Source organism: Schistocerca americana, chromosome 5 (assembly GCF_021461395.2).
Source record: "Schistocerca americana isolate TAMUIC-IGC-003095 chromosome 5, iqSchAmer2.1, whole genome shotgun sequence".
NCBI lineage: Eukaryota > Metazoa > Arthropoda > Insecta > Orthoptera > Acrididae > Schistocerca > Schistocerca americana.
Genome location: NC_060123.1, coordinates 119,379,976 through 119,390,609, shown reverse-complemented (window position 1 = coordinate 119,390,609; position 10,634 = coordinate 119,379,976).

Genomic DNA, 10,634 nt, shown 5'->3' with positions numbered 1-10,634 from the left:
TTATGGAATATCGTCTCAGTTAACTGACTGGAGTTGTGATTTCCTGTCAGAGAGGTCACAGTACGTAGTAATTGACGGAAAGTCATCGAGTAAAACAGAAATGATTTCTGAGGTTCCCCAAGGTAGTGTTATAGGCCCTTTGCTGTTCCTTATCTACATAAACGATTTGGGAGATAATCTGAGCAGCCGTCTTAGGTTGTTTGCAGATGACGCTGTCATTTATAAACTAAGAAAGTCATCAGAAGATCAAAACAAATTGCACAAATATTTAGAAAAATATCTGAAGGGTGCGAAAATTGGCAGTTGACCCTAAATAACGAAAAGTGTGAGGTCTTCCACATGAATGTTAAGAGGAATTCGTTAAACTTCGATTACACGATAAATCAGTCTAATCTAAAATCCGTAAATGCATCTAAATACCTTGGTATTACAATTTAAATTGGAAGGAACACATAGAAAATGTTGTGGGAATTGCTAACCAAAGACTGCGTTTTGTTGGCAGAACACTTGGAAAATGTAACAGATCTATTAAGGAGACTGCCTACACTCCGATTTTCGGTCCTCTTTTTAGAATACAGCTGCGCGGTGTGGGATCCTTGCCAGATAGGACTGACGGATCACATAGTCAAAGTTCAAACAAGGGCAGCCAGTTCTGTATTATCGCGAAATATAGGACAGAGTGTCACAGAAATGATACAGGATTTGGGCTGGACATCATTAAAAGAAAGGCGTTTTTTGTTGCGACGGAATCTTCTCACGAAATTCCAGTCACCAACTTTCTCCTCCAAATATGAAAATATTTTGTTAAACCTACCTACATAGGGAGAAACGATCACTACGATAAAATAGGGGAAATTAGAGCTCGAACGGAAAGATATAGGTGTTCGTTCTTTCAATATAAGATGGGAATAATAGAGAACTGTGAAGGAGGTTTAATGAACACACTGGCAGGCACTTAAATGTTATTTGCAGAGTTTCAGTGTAGATGTAGATGTAGATTAATGATAAGTCGCGAGTTCATGAAATATTTACGACACTCTGTGCTGATAAGAGATGTGTGTTTCTATATTTTCATCGTGTGACTCATATTCACAGAAGGTGGATAGTAGGACATGTTTCCTCTCCAATTATCACTGCCTACTAGTCTTTGAACGCACGATGCTGCATCTGCTCAGTGAGACACACACACACACACACACACACACACACACACACACACACACACATATCGAAAACTGTAAACTAAATGTAGGTCCACTACCTGGTAGTAAATCTATTCCTAAGTCGTTTTCACATTAACTTCGAGGAAGTGTTCCAGAAAAAAGGATATTCAGTTTCTCCATGCGCATCATTTCTCATCAGTATGCGTTCCGGTTTGTTGTGATCTGAGTAACAAATGTTTTATTTGTGTCTACAGTAAATAAAGGCATATCCTCTAGACCCTTGCAAGATCTTTCTCCTGCAACCCGCAGACGAGTGCCAAATGTTAATTCAGTCAGAGTTTAACCATTGTGTTACAAATCCTAAGAAGAGTTGAATGAAGTATTTAAAATATTTATGCTAGTATGATTTTGAGTAGCTGAGAATAAAGTCTGTAGAGATTGCACCATCTTCAAAGAATGGTCGGAAAAATCTACAGTACACTAGAAATACTAATCCTACGCAGAGTAGCAGTGCATATTCACCTAAGGGCATTCCCAATTCTCCTTACGACAACGTCTGCGTTACTCGATGCATCTCTCAGGAGCCGAGAGATGAAATGTATGAGTACACTACAGTTTGACAAGTCGATATCTAAGGGAAGAAAACTTGGTTGACACTGCACGGTCCCTTTACTCAATTTTTTCTCTTACGATTAGTGTCGTAATGGCACGTATATATTTAGTTAATCTTGTTTTCCAACTAGAAGTAACCACTGTCAGACCATAGTTGTCATATAGTATAGGCATTAACAAACTGATAACTTCAATGTTTGTGTGCACGTGTGCCATTTTAGAACGAATTCTGCTTCAACTTGTCCATCTGTGATGTCTCACACATGTTAGATGCTACGGTAATGATCAGAATACAGGTACCTGCTGTGTTGGGGGGCAAAGCGAAAGAGTTTCGCTATAAGACGAAAAAAGACGATAGAACTTTTTGGATGGAATTTTCTCTTGTAAGGTACACTACCCTTACTGAATAATATGCACCTCCCTCACGGAATGAACTTGTCGTACTGGTTTGTTCCGTTATATAAAATCTCTAGATATTTCGTCTGGTTCATCATATATAAGAGTGCTCATAAACGATTTCTCTAAACCTGGTGGTCATCTGGGCACTGTCTCCGAGCCTCAGACCATGCGAAACTTCTAACGCTCGAACAAGAATGAAGCTACATCCTACTCTTAAAATTTCAGCATTTATGAAGGTCGAGGAACATAACAGAGACCCTTCTGTATATATTTGGAATGAGTATTACCAATATGCAGTTTTAGCTAACTTATAGCGAACAAAGTGTCGAATTTTCTGAACCGTACTACTAGCTTTTAACGTTTATATTCGTAGCTACTGTATTGACAAAGGCAATGATGACAATATATACTGGTTGGGACAAAGTAAAGAGCCTCCGAAGAGGACTTCAGCTATAATGCTTGTGTGACATCACATCATGTAGTGTCATGCCAATAGCGCCTCAACCACTTGTGGGCAAGGACCCAACAAAGCTCTGCCCTCGTGTACGAAACGTAAACAAACGCGTAAGTCAGTTACAGCTACCGTTTATGTATGCCCCACGCTTCCAAAATTTACCTAAAAGTCAAAATAGGGGATATTGCTCTTAATTATGGCGAATGCTGCCATACTGATAGATCATCGGTGCAATACTGTTGGAACGTTTTCCTCATCATGTCGAGCTCTCAAATTCTTTCTATGCTAACATTGATAATTTTAACCCTCCTGATACAGAATATTTATTTGTTACACTTGGGTCCCGGGAGTGATATCACTAGAATTTCTAGTTTATTTATTCGACCGGCAGTTTTGCTGAGCATGTTAAATCAGTACATCAATTCTTTCTTTCTTCCTTCTTCTTCCTTCCTGCCCCCATTTAATTTCATATGTTCTGATCTCTGTCTTTGGGGCTCCTCAATGTTATGAGGCTGCTTTCTTTTTCTCTCTTGTTCTTCACAGAAGATCACCTCCTAAATTTGGTTTTTGTATAAGATTCTCTTATGTGTGTTCATTATCTCAATGTTTGCTTCTTTGAGGTCACTTAAAGTCTGTGTAAACCACTCTGGTTCCCCTTTAAGTTTCATTGTTTTATTAAAGATTTGTTCGTGGGCCTGTAGTTTTCCATTCTTGCCAAATTTCCGATGAATGACATTTTTCTTTTGCGCATAGTACGTATTATCTTCTCTCGAAGATTTCTTTGCTGAGACGTGGTCTCTTGAGTTGCGTTCCTGTTTCCATTGGGCCCCGTATGCTTCTAACCAGTCTAATTTCCATTTTCATTACATTATTTATTCCACCTTTTTGTAAAACGTGTAGTGTATCGGCACAGTATAGAGCGTCTCTTCTCATCACTGTATTGTAATGTTTAATTCTGGTGTCCCATGATAACGCTTCTTCTTGTATATGTTTCTGGTAGTCTACAATGAAACGTTCATATTTTATGCTCCTATTATTAGACTTTCTTTTTCTTTATTGTTTATGGTTAGCCACTCACCTAAATATCTGAGTGAACTGACTTTCTTGAACCTTTTTTGATTCGTGAGAAGTTTCTCTGGAAAATTTTTTGTATTTGTTATAAACTATGTCTTTGTGAAATGAATTTGAAAACCGACTTTTCTTGCTTGATCAACTACATTTCCTGTCTAGTATTTTACTACAGGTAACATTCATAATAGTTGAATAAAATCACATTGCTTATGTTTTTCCACATTATAAAACTTGATGGCAGCCGCATGTAAAATACTGAAAAATTTATTTCAGTAAAAGGTACAAACCATTCTGATGAAACTACAAATATTTTGGAGCAAATTCCGAAGCTACAATTATGAACCGTAGCGTACAAGACAAGAAACTGTCGCTTGGTTTTTATACACAAAACATTCACATCCTGGATACTTATTAGAGTATTTTATATCTATCGATCTTTTTCAAATGGGACACAGACCTCTTTTTTGTCTGTAGTGTTGATAAAACTATGGCGAACGAGTATGTCTAGCTTTCAACCAAAGAGTGGGTTTTTCAAGTTCTATGATAAATGTCCGTCTCCTGTAGTCAGCCCACTCTGACAAGGCTGGCCCAAAGGTGCAGCCGTGTTATAAATCGATTCAGTGTGCTAACATCAATCATTTTGTTAAATAATGTCATTAGCCATCTTTTGCTCATCCTGTTTGTAGTATACGTTCTGAGCAGCTTGTCCATTTTATCGGCTCCTGACGTTGTTGTTTCATAATAATCCACAACCATTATTGACTTGGCCTCTTCATGATAGTCCGCATCCTTCCTTGAATGCATTTGACTTTCCAAGGTTATAACTTAGCTCTTTTTTGGACAACTGAACCACGTTCTTGGAGTCCCAAGATGGAACAATACTTGAATTAACCTTCAGTGAGAGTGAAAGCTTCTCGAAGTTCTTCCTTCTTTTTTCTAATTGTATCCAAACGAGTGAAATCATTTTCAAAATAGGCTTCTGAAACAGTAGACAGCTGTTAACAGCTGTTACATTTGTCACTAATTTGTAAGCGTCTCACCGTATACGAAGTAAGTGTCTTGCCTTGACCAGATTCACGTGATTCCTTTTCTTGTCTACAAGTGTAAACCTGCAGAATGAGCTCGTAAAATGTTACACTGTCACATACAGTCAATAATTTCAATCCATATTTTCCAGAATTTGAAGAAATATATTTCGATATAGACATCTACTACGGAAGGTCGCAAGCTGTTCGTCAGTTGTTACGTTGCTGTGAGGAAAATCGGCTTCTTCAAATGTCTTTACTGACATTTCAGTTATTTCTTTGATGGGAGCCAGCACAGTTGCGATGTTTCGCATCCGCGTCGTCAACTCGGACGCATCTTAAAATTTGAGTAAAATGATTACAAGCCATTCACACAGTAAAAATAGGTCTACCGTCATCTATTCCGCATATGTGTAGTTGCTTCGTTATGGGCCTTGTACCCGTGGTCTAGGGGTAGCGTCTTTGATTCATAATCAAAACGCCATCGGTCCCGGGTTCGATCCCCACCACTGCCTAAATTTTGATAAATAATCAGCATTGGCGGCCGAAGACTTCCGGCATAAGAAGTCAGCCTCATTCTGCCAACGGCCTTGTCAAAGAGGGCGGAGGAGCGGGTGGAGGTTCAGGGCTCTCTCTTGTCCTAGGGGTGGCTGGCTTTGAGCACTATGGGACTTAGCTTCTGAGGTCATCAGTCCCCTAGAACTTAGAACTACTTAAACCTAACTAACCTAAGGACATCACACACATCCATGCCCGAGGCAGGATTCGAACCTGCGACCGTAGCAGTCGCGCGGTTCCGGACTGCGCGCCTAGAACCACTAGACCACCGCGGCCGACTTCCTAGGGGTGGGAAATTGCCCCTACAGGCGGATGAATCAGGAAAGATCAACGACATGAGGATGCAGAAGGCAATGGAAACCACTGCATTAAAGACACGTGACGTGTATCCACAGGACATGTGGCCTGTAGTTGAGGAAGTATCATGATGATCTCTCCATTGGCAAAAGATTCCGGGAGGAGACTGCCAAGGGGGAGGTTACCATGAGAAAAAGATTGAATAATCAACGAAAGGATAACGTTCTATGAGTCGGGGCGTGGAATGTCAGAAGCTTGAACGTGGTAGGGAAACTAGAAAATCTGAAAAGTGAAATGCAAAGGCTCGATCTAGATATAGTAGGGGTCAGTGAAGTGAAGTGGAAGGAAGACAAGGATTTCTGGTCAGATGAGTATCGGGTAATGTCAACAGCAGCAGAAAATGGTATAACAGGTGTAGGGTTCGTTATGAATAGGGAGGTAGGGCAGATGGTGTGTTACTGAGAACAGTTCAGTGAACAGGTTGTTCCAATCAGAATAGACAGCAGACCAACACCGACAACGATAGTTCAGGTATACATGCCGACGTCGCAAGCTGAAGATGAACAGATAGAGAAAGTGTATGAGGATATCGAAAGGGTAATGCAGTATGTAAAGGGGGACGAAAATCTAATAGCCATGGGCGACTGGAATGCAGTTGTAGGGGAAGGAGTTGAAGAAAAGGTTACAGGAGAATATGGGCTTGGGACAAGGAATGAAAGAGGAGAAAGACTAATTGAATTCTGTAACAAGTTTCAACTAGTAATAGCGAATACACTGTTCAAGAATCACAAGACGAGGAGGTATACTTGGTAAAGGACGGGAGATACGGGAAGATTTCAATTAGATTACATCATGGGGAGACAGAGATTCCGAAATCAGCTTCTGGTTTGTAAGGCGTACCCAGGAGCAGATATAGACTCAGATCACAATATAGTAGTGATGAAGAGTAGGCTGAAGTTCAAGACATTAGTCAGGAAGAATCAATACGCAAAGAAGTGGGATACGGAAGTACTAAGGAATGTCGAGGTACGTTTGAAGTTCTCTAACGCTATAGATACAGCAATAAGGAATAACGCAGTAGGCAGTACAGTTGAAGAGGAATGGACATCTCTAAAAAGGGCCATCACAGAAGTTGGGAAGGAAAACATAGGTACAAAGAAGGTAGCTGCGAAAAAACCATGGGTAACAGAAGAAATACTTCAGTTGATTGATGAAAGGAGGAAGTACAAACATGTTCCGGAAAAGTCAGGAATACAGAAATACAAGTCACTGAGGGATGGTACAAATAGGAAGTGCAGGGAAGCTAAGACGAAATGGCTGCAGGAAAAATGTGAAGACATCGAAAAAGATATGATTGTCGGAAGGACAGACTCAGCATACAGGAAAGTCAAAACAACCTTTGGTGACATTAAAAGCAACGGTGGTAACATTAAGAGTGCAACGGTAATTCCACTGTTAAATGCAGAGGAGAGAGCAGATAGGTGGAAAGAATACATTGAAAGCCTCTATGAGGGTGAAGATTTGTCTGATGTGATAGAAGAAACAGGAGTCGATTTAGAAGAGATAGGGAATCCAGTATTAGAATCGGAATTTAAAAGATCTTTGGAGGACTTACGGTCAAATAAGGCAGAAGGGATAGATAACATTCCATCAGAATTTCTAAAATCATTGAGGGAAGTGGCAACAAAACGACTATTCACGTTGGTGTGTAGAATATATGAGTCTGGCGATATACCATCTGACTTTCGGAAAAGCATCATCCACACAATTCCGAAGACGGCAAGAGCTGACAAGTGCGAGAATCATCGCACAATCAGCTTAACACCTCATGCATCGAAGCTGCTTACAAGAATAATATACAGAAGAATGGAAAAGAAAATTGAGAATGCGCTAGGTGACGATCAGTTTGGCTTTAGGAAAATTAAAGGGACGAGAGAGGCAATTCTGACATTACGGCTAATAATGGAAGCAAGGCTAAAGAAAAATCAAGACACTTTCATAGGATTTGTCGACCTGGAAAAAGCGTTCGACAATATAAAATGGTGCAAGCTGTTCGAGATAGCTATAGGGAGAGACGGGTCATATACAATATGTACATCAACCAAGAGGGAATAATAAGAGTGGACGATCAAGAACGAAGTGCTCGTATTAAGAAGGGTGTATGACAAGGCTGCAGCATTTCGCCCCTACTCTTCAATCTGTACATCGAGGAAGCAATGATGGAAATAAAAGAAAGGTTCAGGAGTGGAATTAAAATACAAGGTGAAAGGATATCAATGATACGATTCGCTGATGACATTGCGATCCTGAGTGAAAGTGTAGAATAATTAAATGATCTGCTGAACGGAATGAACAGTCTAATGAGTACACAGTATGGTTTGAGAGTAAATCGAAGAAAGACGAAGGTAACAAGTAGTAGTAGAAATGAGAACAGTGAGAAACTTAACATCAGGATTGATGGTCACGAAGTCAATGAAGTTAAGGAATTCTGCTACCTAGGCAGTAAAATAACCAATGACGGACGGGGCCAGGAGGACATCAAAAGCAGACTCGCTATGGCAAAAAAGGCATTTCTGGCTAAGAGAAGTCTATTAATATCAAATAGCGGCCTTAATTTGAGGAAGAAATTTCTGAGGATGTTTGTCTGGAGTACAGCATTGTATGGTAGTGAAACATGGACTGCGGGAAAACCGGAACAGAAGAGAATCGAAGCATTTGAGATGTGGTACTATAGACGAATGTTGAAAATTAAGTGGACTGATAAGGTAAGGATTGAGGAGGTTCTATGTAGAATCGAAGAGGAAAGGAATATGTGGAAAACACTGATAAGGAGAAGGGACAGGATGATAGGACATCTGCTAAGACGTGAGGGAAATACTTCCATGGTACTAGAGGGAGCTGTAGAGAGCAAAAACTGTAGAGGAAGTCAGAGATTGGAATACGTCAAGCAAATAAGTGAGGACGTAGGTTGCAAGTACTACTCTGAGATGAAGAGGTTAGCACAGGAAAGGAATTCGTGGCGGGCCGCAATAAACCAGTCAGTAGACGGATGACCAAAAAAAAAAAAAGTACCTGCTAGGATCAAGACACAGATAAGGTACATCAATTCAGCGACGCCTATTGGATTCCATCCATTACTGACAACAAGACTGTGCACTTTGTTAGTCCACTTTAGTATTTCATCAACTATGCTCTTCCTAAGAAACAACTGGAAAGTGTAGCGTTTCTCTTGGGGGACAAAAAGAAAAAAAATTGTTATCTTATTTTTTTTAAAAAAAAATATCGAAAAAGTGGATATATTGGTGGACCACTTGGCATCAGAATCAGGAATTGATTACACTATTGTAATAACGTACGTTGAGCATTAAATACCCGAATAAGAGAAACATTATCATTTCTATGTATTTTTATATTTGCGATGTAGTCATACCCGAAACAACATTAAGGGACCAGAAGATTTATAGATTTTAAAAGAAATGCAACACTACACAATTAAAAAAAGTTGGTTCAGAAATAATAGGTAAACGATAATGTTCCTTCTGCCTCATGCTGCGTTCGGCCCATCACATTTATCGTAATTTCTGGTGATGCACTAACTAAAAATAATTATCATTTAAGTAAATGAGGAGATGGAAATCATCAAGGTTATTTTGCTAAAATAAGCACACTTATCTTTAACACACTTTTTTTAATGCTATGATTTCCACACTCCCAAACATGTCTAGGTCCACTGTTTCCGATGTGATAGTGAAGTGGAAACGTGAAGCGACACGTACAGCACAAAAGCGTACAGACCGACCTCGTCTGTTGACTGACAGAGACCCCGGACAGTTGAAGAGGCTCGTAATGTGTAATAGGCAGACATCTATCCAGACCATCACACAGGAATTGAAAACTGCATAAGGATCCACTGCAAATGCTATGAGAGTTGGGCAGGAGGTGAGATATCTTGGATGTCATGATCGAGCGGCTGCTCATGAGCCAAGTGTGATGTCGGTAAATGCCAAACGTCACATCGTTTGTGTAAGCAGCGTAATCTTTGGACGATTGAACAGTGGCAAAACTTTGTGTGGATTGACGAACCACGGTACATAAGATTGTGATCCGATGGCAGCGTGTGGGTATGGCGAATGTCCGGTGAACGTCATCTGCTAGCGTGTGTAGTGCCAACAATAAAATTCGGAGGGGTTATGATGTGGTCGTGTTTTTCATGGAAGGGCTTGCACCTGTTGTTGTTTCGCGTGGCCCTATCACAGCACAGGCCTACATTGATGTTTTAAGTATCTTATTGAAGAGCAATTCGGGGATGGCGATTGGATCTTTCAACACGATCGAGCTCCTCTTCATAATGCACTGTCATAAATCTTATAGAACACCTTTGGGATGTTTTTGAACGCCGACTTCACGCCAGGCCTCACCTACCGACATCGAAACCCCTCCTCAATACAGCACTCCATGAATAATGGGCTGCTATTCCCCAAGAAACCCTCCAGCACTTAATTGAACATATGCCTGCGAGAGTGGAAGATGTCATCAAGGCTAAGGGTAGACCAAAACCGTATTGAATTCAGACATTACCCATGGAGGGCGCCAAGAATTTGTAAGTCATTTTCATCCAGGTGCCCGGATACTTTTGATCACATAGTGTACGTGCTACAAGCACAAAACTAGTCACCACAAGCATACAACAGATAACTAATGACATGTGAAGTAGTGTCAGCAATCGCCATTTCCAACAGTATTTCCAAGAATGTAACAAAGCAAATACACCAACAGTTAGAGACTATGAAACAGTATCAATATTCAAAATCTACAGCTGTGGGTAAATGGATGTAAGGCGAAAGGTTAAGGTCCTTGTAGTATAATGTGTTGATTCCTCTTACTACCGTATTAACATAAGTACCTTTGCCTTCGGCAATCACAATTTCAGTTAATTAGAACACAGATTTAATAAGATGTCAGATCTTAACGACATGGCAATAAAAACAGGTAGGACCTGAATAATTAAAGTTACAGGCAACCAAAATTACGAAATAGCTCTTAATTTACTTAAAA